This window comes from Octodon degus, unplaced genomic scaffold (assembly GCF_000260255.1).
Source record: "Octodon degus isolate 3935 unplaced genomic scaffold, OctDeg1.0 scaffold00113, whole genome shotgun sequence".
In the NCBI taxonomy this organism is placed as follows: Eukaryota; Metazoa; Chordata; class Mammalia; order Rodentia; family Octodontidae; genus Octodon; species Octodon degus.
In genome coordinates this window covers 5,313,480-5,324,341 of record NW_004524689.1, presented here as the reverse complement: position 1 = coordinate 5,324,341, position 10,862 = coordinate 5,313,480, and the positions used below count along the sequence as shown (strand labels likewise).

At 52.9% G+C, this 10,862-nt stretch overlaps 1 protein-coding gene across 1 annotated transcript in view; it reads right to left on the bottom strand.

The window, feature by feature from the left end:
* Slc45a1 (solute carrier family 45 member 1) overlaps nt 1–99 on the bottom strand; it is a 17,044-nt gene extending 16,945 nt beyond the window's left edge. The window contains exon 1 of the mRNA XM_023699561.1: nt 27–99. The gene's annotated coding sequence lies outside the window, so the exon portion shown is untranslated. The remainder of the gene's footprint in view (nt 1–26) is intronic.
* Between the last annotated feature and the right edge of the window lie 10,763 nt (nt 100–10,862).

Below are 10,862 nucleotides of genomic sequence, written 5' to 3'. Positions count from 1 at the left end.
ACGCGCGTGCCGCAGGGGCCGGGTACCTGTGGGTGTGGGCTGGCGGCATCCCTCGGGCCGGGCTCCTGGCCGCCGGCGCAGCGCGGTCCCCGCCCGCCACCGCCCCCGGCCCTGGCTGTGCTGCAGCATCGCGGGGCGGGGCTGTGACGTCACCGCATCCCGCGCAGAGCATCCTTAAAGCGGCCGGGGACCTGGACGGGGAACCAACAACTGAAAGCACGTTCCCACCTCCCTGCCCATCTGAAGACTCCAGAATGCAGTGACAGGAAAACAAACGCACATGCCACCGCCTCTGGGTGCTTGTTTTCCCTTCTGATTTTAGAAGATCCACGCATTTTCCTATCTTCATTTGATAAACAGTCATGTTCATTTAGAAATAAATATCATGCTCCCTAAGGTCACACCTGCTGCCCTAAAGGGTTGTCAGCACTACCCCCAAATTCTCTTATTTACCAAGCTTATTGGGTGCCTATGCTGTGTCAGCCACTATTTTAGGGCTACAGCAGGAACCCCAAAGTTCCTGCCCTGTGAAACAACATTTTAGGGCCAAAGATTCATAGTAAGCAAGGTGAAATAAAGAGCGTGAAAGGAGACAGCCGCTTCCTCTGAAGAGCATGCCGCCTCCGCGGCGCTCAGCTCGGCTGTGCTGGACAGCATGGTGACTAACTCACAGGGCAATGGAGCCTCAAAGCTGCCTGAAAGGAGAGCTTAAGTGAAAGTTAGTTACTGGGGAGATTTTGTTTTTATTTATTTATTTTATGAATTTAGGGCAGGGTCTACAGGGCATATAGTGTATCGCTATGTAGATCAAACTCTGATTCTCCTGCTTTCAGCCTCCCAAGTGCTGGGATTACAGGCATGCGACCACGCTTAGTCTCAGCGCACCCCGGGGGCGAGGCTGGCACAGCACACGGGCTCGAGCCCTGCGGCTGCTGCACTCTGCCAAAGCAGGCGCTTCAGTCCACTGGGCTGTCAGGCCGGCCCACTGGGGAGATTTAAGGGTTCTCGGCACAGAAATGTACGTGAGAAGATGACTATGTTAATTAGCTTGATCTCGCTATTTAATGTGCATGTGTATCAGCGCTGCACGTGCACGATAAACACAATTTTTATTTGCTTATCAATTAGCTGAGGTCTATGCTTTGGTTTTGGTGCGGAGCACCACGCCCAGCGCTGCCAGCTTGCTAGGCAAGTGCTCTACCGCTGAGCTGGATCCCCAGCACCTTGCTCATCAATTAGAAGATATGTTTTTCTAAAAGATAACTTTATGGAGACGGGGGTTAGGAAGCGTGGGACAGTGAGAGGAAGCCGCGTCGCTGTTTGAACTTAGGCTGTTTGTAGAGCCAGGGCGATAGCTCAGTAGAATAAGTGTCTGCCTGAAATTAGGCTGTTAGGGCCAGGGAGATAGGGCTGGCCTCCCTGTTAGGACTCAGCGGCATAGCGCCGCCTCGGCAAGTACAGGGCCCTGAGTTTGATCCCTGGTACAGAAAGAAGAAAAAGAGAAAGAAAGAAAGAAAGAAAGAAAGAAAGAAAGAAAGAAAGAGAAAATTAGGCTGTTAACAGGTCCTCACCTTTTTTAAAAATTAATTTAACTGAGAAACAAATAGCAGTGAGACTGTTTCAAAACTGATTAGTAGGACAGTTTCAATACAGGTCCCCACCTTGAAGGTGACATCTAAAGAAAACCTCGGAGGGGCAACAGCCACCATGACATGGGGCAGCCACCCAGGCGCAGCAAGGGCAGTACAAAGGGCCTGGGGTGGAGCCCAGCTGGGCTCAGGGGCAGCCTCACAGCCCCAGGGGTTGCTGCAGAGAGGCCAGCTGGTGACACAAATCTGATTCTTATTTTGCAACACTCGCCAAGCTCAAGTGGGAGAAAGGACCGGAGGGCGCAGGACCAGGCGCGGCAGGGAGGGCTGCGATGGCCCACGAGGAGCCGCCGGAGGAGGGGTTTTTAGTGGAGCATCTGAAGGAGGCCGGAGGAACCTCAGGCCCGGGGCTCAGTCCCAAAGCGGCTTCTTGCTCATCTCTGTAGCTCTGAAGGACCGGAAGGCGGGCTGGGGAGGACCCTGACTCGGACCTTGGGACGTGGCCATACCCTGCCACAAGGGAGGCTGGGCGATGCCCCCCTCGGTGTCCAGGACCTGAGAGGGTGGAGGGAGGGGCGGGCAATGCCGGGGAAGCACGGGACAGGATCCAGTGTCTGCCACGCACAGCAGAGGAAAGGCAAGAAATCCAGACCCGGCTGAGGAAGAAAAGACTTTTTAAAAATCCCTTTTGAGTTGAGCCTGGTGGTGCACGCCTGTGACCCCAGTAATCCTAGTACTGGGGGAGGCTGAGGCAGGAGGCTCACCCTGAGTTCCAGGCCAGGCTGGGCCACACAGTGAGATCTTATCTCAACCCGCCCCCCAACCCCTCCCAAAACAAAACAACAGCAACAGGAAAAATGTTTCCTTTTAATCTTTTTTAGTCTTCTAAGTGTAGAGCATTCTTTTTAACCCTTCCAAGGTCAGATGAGAGTGTGGTTTTTTTCCTCCTGTGTGACGCCTAGTGGCCTCTGTCCCTAGGCCTACACAGGACCCAACAGTGACAGAGGTGATGAATCACAGCTGGCGGGGTGGGAGTGGGGTGGGGTGAGGGGCTCACCCGATCTGGGGAGACCTTCAGTCTCAGTGAAGGGAGGACGCGGAGACTTTGGCAGAGAGAGCTGGGCAGGGTCGCGGACGCCCAGGAGCCCGCGGGAGGTCCCGGGAGCCGCCCTGCGCGCCGCCGTCCACCAGGGGGCGGCAGAGCCCCGCGGAGCCGGCTCAGGCTGGCGGGGCCGGCGCACCTCCGGGGGCTGGATCCTAAGTGGGATTCGTTCTCCTTCCCCCGCCAACCCCCTTTTCCTGCAAAGCACAGGGCGACGGGATTTATGAGTCCTATTAGTTTAGACAGCAGCTTCTGTGCAGGTTTTGAGTTGCTTTTCAGTACTGGGGATGGAAGCCAGCCCCTCGTCAGTGTTTTATTTTGAGACAGGGCCTCACTAGGTCATTAAATTAACCCAGCCTGGACTTGAACTCACGATCCTCCTGCTCAGACTCCCTAACTGCTGGGATTGTAGTCCCAGGTGTGCACCCGACGCCTGGCTCGTGTAGGTGTTTCTGTCCCCACCATCGTGGTCCGTTGTGCATCCTCCGCATCTACTTGGTCTTCCTCATCCGGTGGGTCTCCCGGAGCCCGGGAGAGGGCGGCAAAGGCGGCCGGAGGCGGGTGGAGGCGGGCCGGGGGCAGTGCTGGGAGACCCGCCACGCTGGGGTTCAGCCCTTCTTGGGGTCTCTCTGAAGCTTGCGGGGCGCAGAGCCCAGGCTCCTCACACAGGGCTGGCAGTGGGGGTGGGCATCCCCGAAATCCACGCAGCGGGGCCAGGGCAGAGGCTGCGGATTCCGAGACCTCGAGGGGCTGCAGGAGCCCGGGGACAAAGGTCGTGCATCCCTCCAGCTAGCCGGGGCGCGGCTGTAATCCCAGCACTCTCCAGCTGTAGTGTGGTGTATCCCCTCGGCGTCGCTGTCGCCCGTATCTGGCACCCCTGGGACCTGAGGGCCTGGTTGGATGCAGCCCCAGGGGTGTCCAGCCTCCGGGTACCAATCAGAACTTGTGAATACTGAGCTTCGGAACTAATAAATACACACATTTTTTTCAAAATAATTTTACTCCTGTACCTTAATGTCATGATTTCATAATTCATGGTTTTTGCATTATGAAATTATACAGCAGCAAAGGACATGACACGAAGAGAACACACAGTGATTTCTTATGCACTGCACCCACCAGCCAGATCTGGAATGGACTGGTTTGTCACCCTTGGGTCCCCTCCTTGAGCTGTCAGGTATGACCCTTTGCTTCTCACATCTTGCCAAATAATTATCCGTTTGGGAGGCTGAGGCAGGAGGATCAAAAGTTTGAGTCTTTTCTTCTTCTTTTTTTTTTTTTTTTGCAGAATGGGGGATTGAACTCAGGCCTTTGGGCTTGCCAGGCAAGCGCTTATTCTACTGAGCTATCTCCCCAGCCTCAAAAGTTTGAGTCTTGCTGGGGCAACATAACAAGGCTTTCTCTCAAAATAAGGAAGGGCTGGGGATGTAACTCAGTGTGAAGGTTCTGAAAAGAAGTGGAGTGGGGGAGTGGCAATCACTGTTTTGACTTTCTTGCTTGCTTCCTGTTCTCTTTTCTTCAGCATGTCTCAGTTTGGGTTCCCCCAAAAGCTGGAGGTTGATCTGGGAAGGGATCCAAGGAGCTGGAAGAGGGCTGGATAGAAAGAGAGGAGGGAGCTGGGGATTCAGTTCCGTGGAAGAACGCTCGTCTCGCAAGGGGGAGCCCCAGGGTCCGGATGCGGGCACCTCAGGGCTAGGCCTGCTCAGGATTTATTACTCACAAAGCCCAAGCCCACGGCACCAGCAGCACCTGCTGGCGTCCCGCATGGCTGGGGCCTCTTTTGAAGGGCACTGATCTCACGCACAAGGGCCCCACCCTCATGACCCAGACAGCTGGAAAGTTCCCATGGCCATCACCATCATGGGGGGCTGGTTCCATGCGTGTATGCGGGAGACACCGGCATTCAGCCTAGAGTGGCTTCTACTCCTTTGGGTGGGGGTTGGCCATTTACTCGCCAGAGTCTAGCCGAGGGGCCCCTGGGGAGTGCTAACTGCCCTGTGCTTGTGCCTGGCCGCCTCAGTCTGCTGAGACAGCTGTGACAAAGACCACGGCCCGAGTGGCCTTAGGAGAGCAGTATGCCTTCTCAAAGTGTGGCCTGCTGTCTTGGGGTGCTCTTCCGGGTGCAGGTGGCTGCCCTCCTGCTGTGTCGTCACATGGCTGTCACCTTGGGTGGAGGCTAGCAGCAAGGTGAGATTCCCACCGTGAACCTGGACGCCTCCTATGAAGGTCCCCAGTCACACCGATGGTTGGGGCTTCAGCAGGAACTTCAGGGACAGAGTCCCACCCACTGTAGCGGCCAAGCAACCCTTAACGTGCTGAGAAAGCACAAGGGCTTGAGGCAGGGATGGCCCCTGGCTGGGATACTGTCACTGGGCTGGCTCAGCCTACCACTGCACCTCCATACTTCACGCTAACATCAGTCTTACACTCAAGGATGTAGTCCAGCCTTTTTTTTTTTTTCAACTTTATGTAAATGGAGTCAGAGATATGTATTCTTCTGTGCCTGTTTTCTTTGCTGCGGACCTTGATTTGTGAGTGTTCTGTATCTGTCGTCCATTTTCAGGGCTGTATAGGCCTCCCTGTAGGAAGATGTCTTAAGATGTTTTTGCTATCATTTATCTGTCATTGGGTACTTGGGCTATTTTTACTTTGGGTTATTATGACTAACGCTACCAAAGACATTGTATAAGGTGAGAGTGTCTTTGTCGTACGTATGTAGGCATTTCTGTTATATATATATATATATATATATATATATATATATATATATCCAGAAGTGGCATTGGGAATGTTATGGTTTGTGTACAGGTGTCATACAGTCATGGGGCGGCTTCTGGAGTTTGTGGTTGATTATTGCGGGTGTGGATGCTGCGCCTGCCCCGGGGCTAGCAATTTGTATTACAGTGTAAGGAGGGGAGGCTCTGTGTTGTCCAGAGCCTGTGCTGCTGCCACCCCTTTGTGCTCTGCTCTTTGCTGCCGCCATGGAAGGTTGCTCTCTGCCATGTGCCGCCCTGCCTCGGAGCCAGCTGAGTAGGGACTTGTGTGTGGTTGTCCCCCCAAAGCCCCATGCAGCCATTGGGGAGCAGTTCTAGAGTTTGTGATTCATTCATGATCCAAGGCTGGGATTATGGGTCTGAGTCCTGCTGGGATTATGGGTCTGAGTCCTGCTGGGATTATGGGCGTGAGTGCTTCCCCCAGCCTGGGGCAGATGGGCTGAAGGCAGTATGAGGGAGACAGGCTAGCTCTCCGTGGCCCTTTTGTTGGGGCTGCTCCTCCCTTTTGCTCTTGCTGTTTTGCTGTCTTCCGCCGCCATGAACTGCTGCCCTCTGCCATGTGCCGCTCTGCCTTGGGCCCAGCTGAGTACGGACTGAAGCCTCCAGTAACTGTGAGCTAAATAAACTTTTCCTTCCTTCATTTTGAGTGTTGGGTATTCTGTCCTAGCAATGAGAAAAGAGTAACCAAGACAGACAGAGGAGTAGATATATTTTTCAGTTGGAGTAGGAAGTGTCAAATAGTGTCCCCAGGGGCATTCTAACTTCGTCTCTCTGCCCAAGATTACCCTCTCGGGGTGGTGGCAGTAGTCACCTGTGTTTGGCCCCCTGGTGGCCGTCCCCAGGTGCTGTGCCACTTGCAGGCCGTGAGGTCTGTGTGCAGCGCGCCCCGTCTGGGTGTGTAGCAGGGCACCTGTCTCTCCTACTGATTTATAAACAGCTCAGTTCAATCCCCAGTTCTGCCAAAAACCCAAAAAGTAAACAGCTGTTGTGTATCTGGTACACACCCTTTACAAATTTGTGAGATTTTTTTTCTTTTAATTTTATGTATTTGGTACAGGGTCTCAACACACAGCTCAGGCTCATAGTGATCCTCCTGCTTCAGCCTCCCCAGTGCTGGGCTTGCAGGCGCCACCACGCCTGGTCTGGGCGGCTGCTCAGTGCGCCCGGGCGGGCCCAGCGCGGCGTGTGGGGCTGGGCATCGAATCCCAGGCCCTGTGCTCCCTCCGCAGGCGCTTCGTCCGCTGAGTTAGCTCACTGGCCCTATTTTTCTGAAATCTAGTCCACGCTCGTTTTCACCATGGTATGCCATTGTGTAAGAAATCTTTCCTTCGTTCAAGATCATGAGGACGCCTCTGTGTTGTCCAGAAATTTCCTGCCTGATCCATCATGTTCAGGTCTATCCTTTATGTAGAATTAAGTGTTGGCTTTGGTATGGCGTGTCAAGGTACTTTTCTTTCACATAAATATCCCTTTGTTGAGCACTGATTATTGGGAAAATCTCTCTCTCTCTCTCTCTCTCTCTCTCTCTCTCTCTCTCTCATCTCTCCCCTATTCCACAATGCCAGCCTATCACAAAAGGTAAGTGTGGGGGCCCTGTGTGTACCTCACTTTATGGAAAGTCCTTACATTTGACAGAACGAGGCCCCCAACTCTGTACTTCATGAAAGTGTTGCTGCCTGCGCTGAGCCCTTTTTGTGCATGGCTGAGAGTTGGCCTTTCTAATAATCCATTTAAAAAAAACTCATGGGGACTTTCATTTATTTATTTACACTTATTTATGTATTTCAATTTGGAAGCAGATACTTTATTAACTGACCAAATCATAAAAAGACCATGGTAGATACCTCAGCTCATCCTTCTACTGAGCCTGCTGATCTCCTCTTCCCTGTCTCCAGCATCTCCACCTTCCACAAATGGGTGCTCTTTTTCTTCATTTCACCTCATGGAGACGATAACTTGAACAGCCACAGGAAGTTACTTGCCCCTTTGAAGCATTTTCCAGCAGTGCAGATTTCACGAATCAGGTCCTCCATGTGGATGATGCTGTATTTACCAAGAGATCCAGCAATCGGTGAATTCTGTCAAGGCAATTCGCTTCTTATTGACTTTGCCACAGCCATGCTTCTATATTAGTTCGTTCACTGGCTTCAGGTTTGGGTGCCCCCACACAATGTATGGCTCCCCAGTTCTCAGCATGTCAGTTGAAGCCTTGCTGAGCTTCACGAAGGTACCACTGAAGCTTTGGCGAAGGTTAAGAAGCTGCCACACCTTGCGGCCCTTTGGGCTCACACCACTGATGCCCCTGATCCGGACGGCAAATGCCAGCTTGGGCTCTGCAGGGACATAGAAGTTGCCAGCTTTTCTTGCCATCCTAGACATTCGGATCTCAGTTCTGTACATCTGTCTGTACTCCTTTTTAAATTTTTATTTATTTTTATTTTTTATGAGCAGAATATATTTATTGAGGGAAAGAAAGCTCCTGTCCGAGAGAGGGACAGGAGCGGGGCCGGAGCGGGTAGTCCCCCTGTCTGTCCTCCTTATGACAGCGCCTGGCTGTTTCATAGGTGAGCTTCCTCCTCACCTTGCGAAGCATCTTCTGGGCAAACTTCTTTCCCAGGCACTTTCTCTTCAACTCTGTGAAATGTCTTGGCTTTTTCTTGAGGGTTTCTGGCACGGCAGGAACCTTCTTTTTCTTCTCTTCTACACCCTCCATGGTTCCAGCCAGAAAAGAGGAAGTCCAACACTTATTTATTTATGGATTTGGTACGGGTCTCACTATGCAGCTCAAACTCATAGTGATCCTCCTGTCTCAGCCTCCCCAGCGCTGGGAATATAAGTGTGCACCACCATGCCCAGTTTGGGGCCTGCACATTGTACCAAGGGCTCTGGGGCTGGCACGGCATATGGGACCAGGGATCGAACTCAGGTCTTTGCGCTTGCCAGGCAGGTACTTGGACCATTGAGCTATCTCCCCAGCCCCTCGTGGGGACTTTTAAGCTTCAAGATTTTAAAAACAACATAGTGAATAGAGGAGATTTGAAAAATTTGTATATTTCACACTATGAATATATGACACATTTACTTAGGCTCTTAAGATTTTTCCTTCCATTATATTTTATAGTATGTAAATATGTGACTTTTATTTATTCTTACGTACCTTTTTTGCTGTAATTAAAAATGCTTTTCTTAAAAAGATGCTTTTGTTGTCAAAACATTTATTTTTAGTTTCTGGCTGGGAAGTAGAAATATAATTTTTGTATATTTATCTTATATCTTGTAACCTCACTAATCTCACCTGTTATTTTTAATAGTTTGTTTAGATTCTTTCAGCCTTTGTGTACACTTAGACGGATTGTCTGTGAAGTCACAATTTCCCCCTCTAATTCCGGTTTTATGTCTTGCAGTTCTTTTTCTTGCCTTGATAATGTTGAATAGAAACTCGCGGCTCCCCTCTACTTTGTGTCTCGAGTCGTTATCCTAAGCATGGTGCGTGCCGTAGGCTTTCTGTGGGCTGGAGGCTGACGCTGGGGGCAGGGGGCTCACACTGCTGATGTGGTGGGTGGCAGGGAAGGGGCCTGGCAGCAGACAGCTGAGGGGCAGCCTGGTCGCGAGGACGGAGAAGGGCGCAGGACCTCCATGCTACACTCCAAGCCCAGCTCTTTATGTGTTGAGGCAGAGTCTCGCAATCCCTAAGTTGGCCAGGCTGGGCTGGAATGTGAGACCCTCCTGCCTCTGCCTCCAGGGGCTTGAGGAAGACAGCTTGCCTGCCTCGTCTTTCTAGTTTTAAATGAAATTGTGCCTGGTATCCTGGGGACTCCCTCCAGAGGTGTCTTAAAACCTGGGTCCCCACTGCTCACAGACCCTACATGTTACCCTGGGTGTCTTCAGCAACAGGCTGGGGTGTGAGAGGCCAGCCAGCGCGCGCTGGGCCCTTTACCCATGACCTACCGGGCTGGCCACAGTAGGATGAAACGGCTCGGACCCTAGCCTGCGGCTTCCCGGCCACAGGGGAAGCTCTGGGCTGGATCGTGGTCCCAAAGAGCACCCGGGGGAGCGGGGGGAACCTGGCATGGCTCTTGTATCCGCCGCCAGGCAGCAGTGTGGGGCTGCGCTGAGTCGTGTGAGCCCCCCGAGTTCCAGCACCTCACTGCTCTTCGTGGGGCGCAATTTTACCACGATCACATGCAACATACACGACAGATACTAAAGAGCAGCAAAGTGACAGATGCCACGCGGTGCTGCGTGGAGAGCCACAGGGGACCAGCCTGAGGCTTCCGCCATGTTGCCGACAGCGCAGCTGTCACTTAGGATGGAGCCCCCATCTCCCTGTGACTCAGGAAGGGTCCTCGAAGTAGTCATGGTGCGAGGGACCCCTACACCACCCCAGAAGGGACTCCCTTGTGGTGCACAGAGCCGGAAAGGGGGTTCTGGGTGACCCCAGGCCGTTTTGCTGTCCCAAGCACTGCTTGGATGCCAGGCTACTGACTGCTCCATCATTTAGGGCTGCTGGAACTTTTCCTAAGCTCCACTGAACTCGTTTCCAAAGGCTGCCCAGTGGGGCCGGAGGATCTGCTCAGGGGCTGCCTGGGCACAGCCATCTCTCTCTCTGTGTCTCTCCATCTCTGTCTTTCTCACTGTTCTGGCGATTGAACCCAAGGCCTTCACACGGAGCTATATCCCTAGTCCCTAGTCCCTTTGAATTTTTTTTTTTTTTTTTTTTTTTTTCTGCACCGGGATTGAACTCAGGACCCTGTGCTTGCCAGGCAAGCACTTATTCTACTGAGCCATCTCCCCAGGCCCATCCCTTTGGTTCAACGTCACTAAGTTGCCCAGTTTGGGCTCACGTTTGAATTTGAGACCCTCCTGCCTGAGCCTCTCACAGTGATGGGATTACAGATGTGCTGGGATTACAGAGGTGCTCCACCACGCCTGCTTCAGCACACACTTTACTAGTAGACACTCTTAGAGGGGCAGGAGGGGTGGTGGCTGTCTGAGCTCTGCTTTAGGACCCTCAAGCTTCTCCTTGGGATGTCACAGTCTAAGAATCAATGGCAAGGAGTGTATGATCACTTGGGACTGCCTGGCCCACCTGGCTGGCAAGGATGGTGTCGGGGTGGGGTGGGGTCCAGAGCTCCCCGCAGGCCGGCCCTGGGCAGCCCTCCTGGGCTGGCTCAGTATTTGCCTCTGGTCTGAGAAGGAGCCAGTCCCCACCTCCACAAAGTGCACTCAGTTCTGAGCACAGTCGGGGTGAACCTCCTGTGAGCGTGTCACCCGATGGTCTGTGTGAGACTGCCCAAGATGTTTTTGGCCCAAACCCTACCCCCTGGCTCCTGGAGCACATTGCTGTCCCAGACACTGCCCCACAAAGCCATGAGGAGCGAGCCAGGTGACCACAGT